The sequence below is a fragment of the Danio rerio genome, chromosome 2, assembly GCF_049306965.1.
Source record: "Danio rerio strain Tuebingen ecotype United States chromosome 2, GRCz12tu, whole genome shotgun sequence".
Taxonomy (NCBI): Eukaryota; Metazoa; Chordata; class Actinopteri; order Cypriniformes; family Danionidae; genus Danio; species Danio rerio.
The window spans coordinates 50,112,501-50,127,500 of record NC_133177.1 but is presented as its reverse complement, the minus strand read 5'-3'; the positions used below and the strand labels follow the sequence as shown (position 1 = coordinate 50,127,500).

General features: G+C 35.9%; 1 protein-coding gene across 5 annotated transcripts in view; it reads right to left on the bottom strand.

The window, feature by feature from the left end:
• The window catches only part of LOC137487485 (uncharacterized), a 133,461-nt gene that overhangs the window by 21,043 nt on the left and 97,418 nt on the right, over positions 1 to 15,000 (bottom strand). The window contains exons 5-7 of one of the 5 annotated variants that reach the window (XR_012394343.1): positions 11,577 to 11,639; positions 4,601 to 4,778; positions 1,975 to 2,158 (exon numbers count right to left, since the gene is read on the bottom strand). The gene's annotated coding sequence lies outside the window, so the exon portion shown is untranslated. Of the gene's footprint in view, positions 1 to 1,974; positions 2,159 to 4,600; positions 4,779 to 11,576; positions 13,510 to 15,000 lie in introns of those variants that run through there. The other 4 variants (XR_011006089.2, XM_073930331.1, XR_012394342.1 and 1 more) reach the window with 4 other exon arrangements.

Genomic DNA, 15,000 nt, shown 5'->3' with positions numbered 1-15,000 from the left:
TTATTTTGATTTCTTTTCCTTAATCCATAATTTTATCCATCTTTCTTTCTTTCTGTCTTTCTTTTTTTCTGTCTTTCTCTCCGTCCATCTATCATTATTTCATTTTATCCATCCATCCATCCATCCATCCATCCATCCATCCATCCATCCATCCATCCATCCATCCATCCATCCATCCATCTCTCCTTCCTTCCTTCCTTCCTTCCTTTCCTTCTTTCCTCCCTTCCTTGTTTCTTTCCTTCCTTTCATCTAACCTTCTTTTTCTCTCCATCCATCCATCTATCCTTCCTTCCATCTTTCTTTTTCTTTTCATCCATCCATCCATCCATCCATCCATCCATCCTTCTTTGCCATTTTCTTTCCTTCCATCCATCTTTCTTTCTATTCATTCATCCATCCTCACTTTTTTCTTTCCTTCTTTTGATTTCTTTTCCTTCATGCCTCCCTTCTTTCTTTCTTTCTTTCTTTCTTTCTTTCTTTCTTTCTTTCTTTCTTTCTTTCTTTCTTTCTTTCTTTCTTTCTTTCTTTCTTTCTCTTTTCATCAATTCATCCATCCTCTTTCTTTTCTTATTTTGATTTATTTTCCTTAATCCATCCTTTCATCCATCTTTCTTTCTTTCTTTCTTTCTTTCTTTCTTTCTTTCTTTCTTTCTTTCCATCCCTCTATCGTTAATTCATTCCATCCATCCAGCCTTCCTTCGTTCCTTCCTTCCATTCTTTCTTTCCTCCCCTGCTTGTTTCTTTCCTTCTTAATCTAACCTTCTATTTCTCTCCATCCATCCATCCTTTCTTTTTTGTCATTTTCTTTTCTTTCCATCCATCTTTCTTTCTTTCTATTCATTCATCTATCCTCACTTTCAAAAGAAGATTTTTTTATTTCTTTCCCTTCATCCATCCACTCTTTCTTTCTTTCTTTCTTTCTTTCCATACATCCATGCATCCTTTCTTCTTTACTTGCTTCTTTTGTTTCCTTTGTCATTTTTTTCTTCCATTCATCTTTCTCTCTCATTTTTTTTCCATCCATCCATCCATCTTTTGATTTCTTTTCCTCCATCTATCTTTTCATCCACCCATCTTTCTTTTTCTGTTTTGTTTTTATTCCTTCTATCTTCCATCTTTCTTTTTCTTCCTTCCATCATAGATCCTTATTTCTTTCCATCCATCCATCCATCCATCCATCCATCATCCTCCCTTTGTCTTTACTTCTATCTTTGTTTTTTTTCTTTCTTCCATCTAACCTTCTTCTTTCTTTCCATCCATCCGTCTGTGCATCCATCCATCCATCCATTCTTTTTCTTTCTTTCTTTCTTTCTTTCTTTCTTTCTTTCTTTCTTTCTTTCTTTCTTTCTTTCTCTTTCTTTCTTCCTTTCTTTCTTTCTTTCTTTCCATCTATCCATCTATCAACTGATTTCTTGCTTTTTTAAATGTGTGTGTATTTGCATGTATTTAATAAGGTTACAGCGGTCGCATGACAACACCATAGCAACCACTGATTGTTAATTGCTTTGCTTGTTGTGACATTTTCTTGCATTGTTCAGGCAAGCAAAAGTTCAAATCAGCGAACATTAGCACAACAAAGAGGTTAAACTATCCTTTTCATGTTTTCGTTTGTCACCCCTCTTTTTCCTATTATTTCCTCCTCCCGAGTCTCATGTTAAATAACAAATATGCAAAATTCGTTCTCACCCCCGGGGATGACAATTCACACTGGTTTTATTTTCTCTTTGTAGTTCTAATGCTTTATTGGTCTCCTGGGGGAGAGACTACGGCAAAACTAAAGTACATAATTTTACACGAATCCATTAAAATAAATCAATTCCTGAATTTAGAGCTAATACACCAGGGGATGTGTCTACATGTTTTAAGTGTCGTTTACTGTAGGATTAAGAATTGAACAAGCTAAGCTGCTAATTTCAGGGAGAACAGTAGTAGTTTAAGAAGGAGAAGGAGAGAGAAAAATGATGTTGGTCATACCTGGCGTCTCAGTCTTCCTTGGGTCAGCTGTTTGATTGTCAGAACCATATGTCAGAAGGCCAGTAGAAGCCGACAAGCTGTTTACCACAGAGTGGGCAAGACACAAGCAGATGCACACACAGTTTATACACGTTCAAAACACTCCAGGAGCTCAAAGTGCTGGAAGAGTTTGACCCGTGGATCCCTAGATAAGAAAAAATATATATATATAAACGTCAAAGAAATATCTGTATTATGTTTCTACTAGACAGCAACAAGGATAAATAGATCAAAACTCTTTTTAGAAGCAATGTTCACACTGTCTGTGCCAATTAGATTATTTGTGAATCCGATCTAAATCATCTTCATTCATTCTTATCTTTACTGTGTTATACTTTATTCAGTAGTAAATATATAATTCATTAAATAAAATAACTTTATATCAGGTCCATTTTTTCATCTATGCCAGTGCAGAACTGCTGTGTCTCCATACATAGGGTGATGTTTAGTTTCTAGATGATTCAGTATGTTTTAACAAATCAGAAGCCAATGATATATTAATCCATTCATAAAGGCATTTACCTTTGGCCTATTTGAAAAAAACAAACAAAAAATTAATTAAATAAATAAATAAATAAATAAATAAATAAAAAGTTTGAAAATCAAAACAAATAAATAAATAAACAAACACAAAGTTCTGGGGTCCGTTCTTCGTACCTCGCTTAAATGATCTAAGATGATTTGGCAGATCCTGGATCTTTTCATCTTGATAACTGATCTCTCGCTAATTTGGTTCTTCAAACAAGTTCGCGAATCAGATTAGAATGTCTGGATGAACTGATCTGAGATCGCTGCGTGTGTTGTGAAGGACAGATCTATCGATCCTCGAAATCATGATCAGCAATGCCACGATTGGCTGACGGCACAGCAGCGTAATGACATCATCTGATTAATATTCAATTATCCATGTGAGCAAAATTACATCAAATTAGCAGTAAACCGTTTGTCAAATATGACACGCAAGAACTTTCCACATTTGTTGTGAGCTGCAGGCTTTACACTTTCATTTGTCAAGACAAGAGTATTCATCATGCATTTCAATGCAAATCAATGTATTTAGTTCTACATTTAGAAATTAAAGATTTTCTTTATAATAGTATCCGTTTTTTAATCGGTGTAAAGAATAACTGGTTGTTTACAAAAGCGTTTTCATATTGGTAAAGGCGTCTGCAACTTTTGTGAAGCATCAAATCACCGGCATATTAACTATCAAAACATGTTTATGACTGCATAAATGTATTATTGCTTTAAAAAAGTCACATATTGTGCATTTCTATTATACACAATTTGTACTAAAGCGATCTAAAAAGTTCATATCAATAAGTTTTCTCTTTGCACCACCAAATGGCAGTCTTTGTACTTTCATTTTGAGGGTGCAGATTGCATGCGTTTTATTAATATGTATAACTTTATTTATTTTATGAATGACTTTAACTTTATGTATATAGTTAAAAAATATGTACCATTTTCCCAAGTGTATATAACTACTACTGTAAGAAAATATTAGAATTCAGAACATACTTTCTGTATTATCTTTGCTTGAACTTACCCGATCTAATCCTGTTTATATAAATTAAACCTGCTCCCGATCAGGTTTGACCTAGCAGAACTGTTGCTATGACAACAACTCTCGGATCAGCTTTGAAGAACGAAACGATCCTGGATCATGTCAAATCGTCAATATCCAAATCCAGCTAACTGAGTAATCCACGTACGAAGAACGGACCCCTGATGCGAAACTCTATGCACGCGCATGCTTATAGGTCATCTGATCTGCTCCTATGTCATTAACAACATGGTGCAGAAGATTGGCTGCTGTGACCTTGATGACAAATGAGCTTTTAGAAGCATTATAAATGCTCAGTGTTGTTCAACACTGTATTGTTACTGCATGCTTTTCGGAGACCCTCTTCCACCAAAGCTCCACCTGTGTTTAGATCTGCTTACAAACCTATATATTATGTTTGTGGTAGCACAGTGGATTAGTGTGATTTCACTGACATGTTCCCGGATTGATACATTCTGTTGGCCTATGTTCATCTATGTTGATTCTGGAAGAACATTCCAATCAGCCAAATAGAATTAAGGGATATGTTAACAGCTTATGCTTATGTTTACGGTTAGGGTTAGGTACTTCTACATGATTGTTGTCCAACTATTATTTCCCTCTATTGTTGGGAATAATTTACAGTTGTGGTTGTGTTTAGGGGTAGGGAATAGGTATGGATTACATTTTTAAACAAAAAATGACGTACTAAGATCAACATAGATGCTAATCCTAGATCGAAACGTAATTGGCAAAATCACACTTACCCAGCAGCGTGTTTTATTTTCAGACTGCTTGTCTGTGAATATACCGGCAGAAGTAAGTTTCGGTAGTTTCTCTTCCAAATTAATCAAAGCAGCAGCAGTGTAGCAGATTTATTCCGCCAAGACCAATCACATAAACACATACAGGGGTCACTACAGTATTCCAACATATGATATATGCAGTGGAGGCCCTTCCGGCTACAACCCAGTCCTGGGAAACACCTATACATGCTCACATTCACACATGCACTCATATACCATGGACAATTTAGCTTACCCAATTTACTTATAGTGCATGTCTTTGAACTGTGGGGAAAACCAGAGCACCAGGAGGAAATCCACGCAAACACGGCGAGAACATGCAAACTCCACACAGAAATGCCAACTGGTCCAGCTAAGACTAAAACCAGAGACTTTCTTGCTGTGGGGTGAGAGTGCCAAACACTGAGCCATCCCTGTTAGGAGAAACATTAAAGAGTCAAAAATAAAACAAAACACTGAAGATTATTTCAGAGACATTTTTGATGCTTCCCTATTAACACCATCTTGAAATCTATGGAAATGAGAGAAATATACTGGACCGTGATTTTCTGTTGTCTCTTTCTAAGTGTCTTAATTATAACTAATTTTAATTTTAAAGTGCCTTGAATAGTTCACCGCAAAATTACCATTGTAATTAATTCTCCCTCACTCTAAATTCACTCTTATTCATGACTATGATTTTGTGGTAAATTTGTATGAATTTAAGGGTGGGGTTTGGGGACATGCCTCTTTTATAAATGCATTCATTTTTGTACAAATGAAATCAAATCAGTTTGAACGAAGTAGCCAGTTTTCTAGCAATACATTGTTTCCTCATGAGATCAAACTATGTTTTAAACAACCCAGGCTAATTCTAAAACGTACCACTATATAAATTACTGGAGAGTGCTAAAAACATCCCAGGAGCTACGCTTTTTAGGAAGTTTTTGTTTTTGCGAATCACCACAGGCCACTGTGTATGCTTTTTCAGATCTCAAATATCATTGTCATACACGCCTGCTGTTCTGGCATAAATTTACCAGAGGCTGTTGTCGACTAACTGACTGACTGACCCACCCTCCTTCTTCCCAACCATTAGTGTTTTCAAAAGCATTGATTGACTCGCCCACCCACTTCTCTAAGCCTAACTGACAATCCCTCGTCTTTTTTAAAAAAAAAGCCCTTTTCGTATTTTTACCAAATATTTAGATTTTACCACATTCTCAGCCTGTTCTTTACTTGTTTATTTTATCGTTTGGCTTCTGTTTTTGTCTTACATGCTTTCTGGAACCGTTCTACACCAGACTTGAACCCCATCATCATGGTCAACTCCTCTCTGCATCTCAAGTTCACGAACGTACATGGTGAGCTACTAGACAAACTGGTAACAGTGGGAAAGCTGTCGTGATGCAATCTCACAGCAATCCGTAACTTTTTGATTTAGTAGTTAATTTGTGTGAATTGGTACGAATTAACTTTGTACAATTTAGTACGATTTGCTCATCACCCAATGACAGTTGGGGTTAGGGGTGGGGTTATGTGCCACGCCCACATTTTCGTACGACTGAACTCGTACAAATTAGCCACTTAACTGACAAAACGTAAAATTCTTATGTTTCCTCGTGAGATCAGGCTGGCTGTCCATATGGAGGAAAGCGGTCAGCTGGTAAGCGCAAAATGGAACAGCGTCTTACTGCCCCATAGCGTTCTTTATCTACTTCTGACTACATAATTCACATTCTCCAAAAATGTATATAGGGCTACATTTACACAATGAGCCTGTGTTGGTTTTTAAGCTTTATTGGATTTTTTTTTCTCACACAGAAGAAGGTATTTCAAAGAATGATGGTTGCTGGAACTCAGACTTCCATAGAAAGACAAAAAAAGAAATACTATGGAAGTCAATGGAAGCCAGCAACCAGCATTTTTCCAAATATCTTAATTTGTGTTCAACAGAATAAAGAAACTCGAATGGGTTTTGAAAAAATGAAGAGAGCGGACACCAGAGCAGATGTTTCATCATTGGGTAAAACATCTCTCCAGGGATTTCTCCTAATTTGCTTAATTTTTTTTTTCTCCAAAAGACAACTTTTGAAACATATGACTAAACAAAGAGCAGATAAAAGAGCAACAAGGTATTTCTTTATGTTGGGTGTTTAGTAAAGCATCACATTACTATTTTTTGAAGTTTTAGCAAAGTATGATTCAATCCTCAGTGGATGTGATCAGTTTGTTTCAGACAGATACCCAAGGCTATAAACTCTCAGCAGGCAACAGCAGGTAAAACTCACGCCCTCAAAATCTCTCAGAGCGCTGCAAACTCACAAAACTTTGAATAATCCGTTTCATCCGTTTCTTCCTCAAGGGAAGATTTTTTTTTCCAGATGGCAAACCAACCAAAACAACTTTCTGCTATTGCTGCGGCGCTGTCTGCCAAAGTCTTACCTGCAGACTGCTCTGGAAGCCTTCGTCGTTTTCCCAAGACTTAAAAAAGTTAGGGAATGATCACCAAATAAGTAAACAAAGTTTTTCTTTTACATGTACATCTGAAGCATACTAAATAAAACAACTACCCTAAAAGGAACAAATGTGTTCCCGTTGACTACAATGCATCATTGTTTAATGCATTACATGAAAAAGTCTGTAATCTTAAATTACAGAATTGCGTCAACTTTCATATTCTGACCAGAAACAGCAGTGGGAGACGTGGCTTTGAGTTGAGACTGCAATTAATCATTCTGGCAGAAACATGTAGGGCATTTATTATAGGTAAAGATTCCTTGAACTTACAGCAAGTGTCTTGTACAAGGGCACCATGGTGATAGATCAAACATAACTCATTACAACCACCTGCAACATATGGGTCATCAGCTCTCAGGTTTGGCATAAAAACAAAAATCCCATATTGAGTGTGAACATACTAACACATTAAAGAACATATCATATTCCATTTAAATCTGATACATTTTAGGATAAAATTTAAATATTTAAAGAAAGTACTCTTTCCTAAAAATAAATAAATAAATAAATAAATAAATAAATAAATAAAATAAAAAAAACTGTACTAATGCTGCTTGTGGAATATATTTTTGAAGGGTTGTTTTCACTATTTTAAAATTATCTAGCATATATATACACGAATTACCACATGGGTCACATGGGTTCCCGGTTGCAAAAAGAGACCGGTGGCAATAGTAAACATGCCGTGTTGTGCGATAGGATGCCAAATTCAAAAGTCCAAAACTAGAAAACTTAACTTTTACCGTACACCACACTGCTTTTAATACCGACTGCAGACGTCTTTGGCTAAAAGGATAGCTGAATAAAGTGACAACCTAATTAGAAATGCAGGACTCTGCCGTTTTCATGTTATATCAGGTAAGTTCAGACTATGCTGAATCATACACAATACATGTTTTTGATTGCAGCAATGATTTCAGCATAAACAGATAAACATAGTTAATTAAACTGCAGACACTGAATGCTAAGAATGAAACGTGAAAGTGTAAGTTATTAAGGTAAAGTTGGTTTTATATTCAGACATTCATTCAGTGACAACTTGTGACACACTCCCTATATTGTTTACCACAGCACTTTGAATATTCAGTCTGAAATAACCTGCAAGCGTGACTTAAAAACAACATTAGCACTGTTTATTTGACTGTGAACAATGTTGTACTTTGATAGTTATTGGCTGCTAATATGATTTCGCTGTTTAGAGTTTGCAAATAATACTTTTATGAAATTATGTTTTTAAGGAGAAAGTCCGAATGTGCAAATATAAAACCAACTTTACCTTTATGACTAAGTTCACATACCCTGCCCAAAGTTCTGAGGCCTCATGCATCAACGCTGCGTACGCACAAAAACTTTGTGTGCGGCAGATTTCACGCTAACGTTTGGATTTACTAAAGCTGAAATGAACATGAGCATGTGCGTTGGTCCATGCTCATTTCATGCCTGGCGTGACATAGCTTTTTTTCTTTACAAGCTATGCCACTCACGCTGCTATAGACACTAAAAATTTTTACACCTTTACATCGGACCTTTTCTTTTTTAATTCACTCACAGTGCGCTGTTCAGACCCAACTGTGTTAACCGCGTCAGCTAAACTCTCACACTCTATTTTTTTCTTTTGTTATTAATTCCAGAGGACAAACTTGCAAATAGCACAGTTTTTCTTCGGTCTACCTCCGAAAGGAGCACCTCCAATTCCCATTCTGTTAAAATTTTCTCTTTTTGCTTGCTTTTACCATCGTTTTTTCATTTGGTTTTGCCAAAGTAGAGTCATTAACATATTCATACGGGGAGGAGGCAGGAAGGGGTTTTGCACTTGTGCACGTGCGCTCAGATTCACGTTGATTCAGATGTACAAAGAGAATATGCGTGGGATTCTTTGTGTGTACGCAATGTTTTATTATAATTTCAACGCAAGTCTTTGTACATGAGGCCCCTGGTGTAGTTCGCTGTCAGAAATGCAGTTGTTCTGCTTGTTGATGATTACCCAGGCCTTGCACAGCTCTGTCTTTTTTCCGTGTCTTTGGCTAGGCAGAACGTCGGTTTTTAGCACTACATAGTTTTAAATCTGGTAATCATTATTTCTTGCACATGACCCAACACCTTGTTAAATCACTTGGAGCTTCAATGACATTGTATATTTGGGAAATTTATATATTATTATACTCTGGTCACTTTATTAGGTACACCTGTCCAACTGCTTGTTAACACAAACTTCTAATCAGTCAATCACATAGCAGCAACTCAATGCATTTAGGCATGTAGACATGGTCAAGATGATCTGCTGCAGTTCAAACCGAGCATCAGAATGGGGAAGAAAGGTCATTTCAGTGACATTGAATGTTCAGAAAATGTTCTTTCTGCACTTTCGTCATGTTTCCTACAAACAATGTCTGGCTGGTTTACATTACAGTCAGACAGTTTGATCAGATTTTATTATAGAAATGCAATTTAAATAGAATTCCAGACCACATAGCTTTACATGAAAAAAGCATAGTCGTTTATCTTAAACACTAGAGCGCTTTTGAGCCAAACTATAGTAAAAGTTTATTATACTGTATAGTATAGTATACTATAGTATATTATAATATAGTATAGTCTACACAACTTTTTGCAAATGAATGCTCCAGCATACTGTACTTTTACATTTAGTGAACTGATCATATTTACTGTAGTAGGCTACAGAATGCACTACAATAAACTGTTGTGCATTGTAATGTAGAACGTTTTGGTAAAGCATTAAGTAATTTGTTTATACAATACTATAGTAGACAATACAATACTATAGTAAAACACATTCATTCAACAAAAACACTTTAGCATTACATTAAATTACTGCAGCATTTCTTTATTTATTTTGGTTTACATTCATTTGTTTCTTTTTTTAATGTTGTTCTTGTTTTTGCAATTTACACCTACTACAGTATATAACATTTAATGTCTTTCTGTGGCTTGAATGGTCTGCATGATCGATTTTTAAAAGAAAGTCATCCACTTGTTCCTTTTTAAACTTTGACATGTTTTTAACTGCTTTATTGAACTGAACAAATGTACAGTGTGTAATACCGGTAAGTTTAACTTGGAATGGAGCTGCACTTCCAATCCAGTGTCAGACAGACTTATATAATATAGAGAGTGCTGCTGGACATGGCTAAAAGAGGTAAACACATTAGTGATAACGGCTGAAAACCAATGAGTGCTTCTTCATTTTACATTGTTGTGTATTTGCTGTTATCTGAAAAAAAGTGCATTACAAAATGCTGTCCAGATGAAGCCTTGATTCCTGTTTAAACTGCATATATATATATATATATATATATATATATATATATATATATATATATATATATATATATATATATATATATATATATTCTGTATCTTGACAAATGTGCCACACAGTATGACTTACAACAGCAGCTTCAGAAAAACCCACAACAACTAGTGAGCTTGTCAATCCAACTTGATGGATGACGAAAGTGAAACGTAAACAGGTGCACTCTGACCAATGAGAAACTGGGATCAGCATATTTTCTTTTCACAATATGTAAGGGCACACTATTTCATATTCTACCAAAACAACAGCACACCAGCAATAGGCCATGTTCTACACTATAAAAGATCAGTAAAACACAAAAATATTCCAGCCTACAAAAAATCTTTCTGCATTAAGCACATAAAACAATACTATTAAAAATAATCCACACTGCAATACAAAACATGACTGTTTACAGTATATTAGAGGGCTCACAATAGTTAAATCTCGTAAGAATGTTATCTGTCTTATACTTATTGCTTAATAAAAATAGATTTTCAAAACTACATCAAATTTTTAAATTGCATTGTACTGCAGCACAAAGAAAAAAATATGGTATTCTGCTAACATGATTAAGTTCTATACATCATCTTACAGCCAAATATTCTGATTTTAACAAACACATCTATTTCTAACGCAGAAATATTGCTAGTGACAGGCCATTAGCTGTTGTAATTGCTTAATTAATAAGGTATGTCTTTCCATAGACTCTTCTGTTTTATGATATTTGCTTGTGCAGCATATGACTTCATGAGTTAAATATAAATTATCTGTCAGAAGATATTGTTATTTGCAGATATCATTGTAGAGATTGATATTTCTTTACTAATAATACTGAGACTAATGCCAATGCAACACAGTATCAATTTAGGAACAAAATTAACAATGTACAGGTCTAAAATTGGTGGGTGTGATTTTGACAAGTACGATGTGATCCTGGATTAACATCTACAGTATGTTAACCTTGGAACTGATCCTGATGAAAACATTTAACCCTTGCCTAATCCCTACCCCTAAACATAACCCTAACTGTAAATTATTAACAAAATCAGAGAGGATTTATATTTGGTTAACAGTGATATAGGAGCACATAACTCTGACCGAGCCTGAATTTAACATAGACAGTAAACTTGGCTGATAGGAATCTTGATCCAGGATCAAAGTTATTACAGTTAACAAAAACAAAGTAAAAATTGAAAACTAGCATTAATAAAACATGTTTATTAACTGAAATAAAATAAAAACAAGTTTTAAAAAAAAAACTAACTGACACTAACTAAATTTTTAGCAAAAACGTCCTTCGTTCTCATCCTTGTAAATGTATTCAATACACAAGCCTACTGTATGTCTTTTAGAAGTAAATATATTTACTTTGCACTGCCAAATGTTTGAGCCCTACCTTAGGGTCTGTAATCCTGATGACATTGGCCAGATCAAGTCAGTTCTCCTCCAGTCATCCTCGCTGTTGCTCCCGCGAAAAAAACAAAACAAAACAAAATGAGTGGACATGACAGCAGCACGGTGACAGCATTAAATACAACCTGAGCAGACAATTAAATGTATTAATTCAGGGGTGTTCAAACTCTGTCCTGGAAGGCCGGAGTACTGCTGAGTTTGGCTCCAGCTTGCTTCAACACACCTGCCTGAAAGTTTGAGTTGGAGCTAAACTCTTCAGAACACTGGTCCTTCTGGACTGAGTTTGGACAGCCCTGTATTAATTTAACACATTTGTGCGAAATAATGGGTTTTATTTTTGTATAAGTGATCATGGTCATAAATGTATCCTTCTTTTTAACCAGATCTTCCAACGGGTTGAACTAATTCACCAAATTAAATCTATTGAAACATTTTGCGTCTCCAGTAAGTGCTTATCCACATACTAATTACTTTTAACATGCCTGATACCACCTCTGAATCGAAATAAAACCAATACACACTGAGTTATTCAGTTATTAGAACAGTACACAGATATCAGATTTGAGAAGCAGTGAATCGATAATACTCATGTGTGATTCAGTGAACCAATTTTCAAAATTCGATTTAGCTACAGCTTCAAAAAATAGGAACTAATAAAAACTAGAAATTCTACCTCTAAAGACGAATTAAAACTAACCTAACTTGAAAACAAAAAAGTCAAAATGAAAAACTAATGAAAAACTCCACTTGACCCCTGTGACCCTTGTCACTGCGGCAATATTCAGAATATCTTGACCTAACGGATGAAAGGACGAGATCAGGCATATGTCTACACATCCTCTCAGTGCTCACTTTGATTTCAGCCTTACCCAGCACCGCAGATCTCCTCTGAGACCCGTCTAATCACAACAGATATCCATCCAACCATCTTTCCTCTCTCTCTGCTGCCACATCCTACTGTCAACAGAGTCGAGAAGAGACACACTGCAGAAGACCATTTCTGAGCCATTTTACTGCATGTTGACGTCTGTTGAAATTACAAAAAATATACTGTATCGTCAAAGCGTGCCAAATGGCGTAGTCTCCTGTCAATAGTGTCCTAATAACGCCTTCTCGTGTTTTTCATTTTTAATGTTTGCTTTATGAAAGCATTTCTCCGGGGGGACCGCGCGTGCTCGTACATCTGAATGAGCACAGCTCCAATAAATCTTAAGTTTATGCAACAAATAAATGAATAACAGCAAAGGAAATATGAATCCATCTTAACAGCCCCTCTTCAGCGTCAAAAGAAAATATTGCTCAATTTAAATTTAATGACTGGTTCCATCTTCGCTGGCAGAGTGGCTGGGTGCAGAGCTGCCGCCGTAATAACAATAATAGACTGTTTTATGGGCTGCCCTTCACACGGGAGAGTCTGGCGTAGACAACACACAACATAACCGCAGGAGCTTAACCAGCGACTGAGGCTCGGAGACGGGAACGTGACTGAGTGGAGGCTCACATAACTGAGATTTCATTGCCGAAACAGCTAAAAATGAAACTGCGCTGATGTCCATGATGATTATTTCCTGTTTCATTTCACAACGTGCGGAGTAAAACGTTAGTCGTGAAGAAAAGAAAGCAAAGTGAAGCAATTTAAAGACGAAAACCTATCCAGTTCTCTCGGTCGGGTGTTTTTAGCGTAAACACACATTCAAAAAAAAGTTCATGATGGAGATCAGATAGACAGAAAAGTCTTAATCGAATAGCTTATCTCAAAAATGAAAATGTGCCATGACTGTAACTAGTTTTGCTGAGTTGTTTCAGTGAAAAATCACTCAAAGATTTTTGGATTTAACTTTTGTCATTGGTAGGGCCAGACACAATCTGCAAACTTTTATTTATTATTATTTTTTGTTGTGGATTTATATGGAAGGATTTTGAAAGTATTGTTTGTAGTGCGAGTAGTTTGACCGTTTTCTGATGTTTATTATTCCTAGTCATTTCTCCCATAGGCAACAATCGCAAAAATGAGCACATTTCCGCATTGAAGCTGAAAACATAACATTTAAATTATAAATAAATTTTTATTTTTTTTTTATTTTGAAGGTTTATGAGGCAAATTCAATTATAAGCACATGTTTGGTAAACAAAGCTACAGCATCTCATATTGTCACGGTCACCAGCAATCTAGCAGTTGCAGATCACTGGAGAACTGCATGTCTGTCACTGAACTGGACTACAAATACTATCATGCACCTCACACACACCAGTTCCTGATTTCCCCTGATTATTCACAAACAGCTGGAAGCTCATGATTAACTGATAAACAGGACTTTATATGCATCTCATTCACACATATATTTCGTCCCAATTCTCATATTTATACTATGCCCCAAAAAGTATGTACTTTTTTTGTGAAGGAAAAATATTTAATTTTGAGTGCGTAACAGAAGAGTATGCAAGCTTTGGGACATACAACTTCCTCGTTAACAGATCATTATGTTGCTTAGTTATGAGCCCTGTCAATCATCTACACATCATCCACATTTCTGTGATATTTAATTTCCTACCTTATTGGAGAAGCAGCAGCAGGTTGATCTGCCATTCATGAGTCATTCATGTGGAGAAATCCTGCAGATTTATGGATAATTATGCATTCATACGTTAATGTCCAAACACGTCTTTATATAGGTTCAATATTATTGTTGCAAATGAAATATAACAGAAAACTGGATTTAAATATTTTCCAGTTGGCTAGATATTAACAGTCATACAAACATGTTTACCGAAGCCTCCCTACTTGATGGTTGGTCTCGCGTGTCCATCATATTTGTAGTTTATTTACAATTTTATTCGAATTCGTGTCCAACGCGCAATGTACTGTGGGCAATATCAGCGATTAGAGAATAGACTGTTCTACACTTAAATTTTTTTACCAGAAATAGTAAACCATCCGTGAACCTTTGGCATACTCTTTTCAACATACAATGATTTGGGACATACTAATTCTATTTTCGAATACTATTTAGGACGGATAGTATGCGAATTGGAATGCTGCACCCCACTTTTCTAAGTCTTGCTTTCCCTGTGTAGAATTACGAAGAGTTTCATTTTCTTGCCTCACTGTGTTTCCTGACCCTCGCCTTGTTTATTGTTTCATGTTGTTTGGCGCCTGTACTAATCTCTCTGCTTATGACCCCGACTACTCTTTTGGATTACCTGCATGCTTCTGTTGTGACCTTTCCTGCCTGACGATTCTCCTAATAAACGCGCAGCATTTTGGATCCCTCACTCTGTTGCCAGTATTGTGTTACACATTTAACACACAAAGAGACAGAACATATTACTTTACAAAGTATAGGAATATTAATAACTTGTATAAACATTTGCAAAAAGCTAAATAATCATATTTTGTATGACGGCTC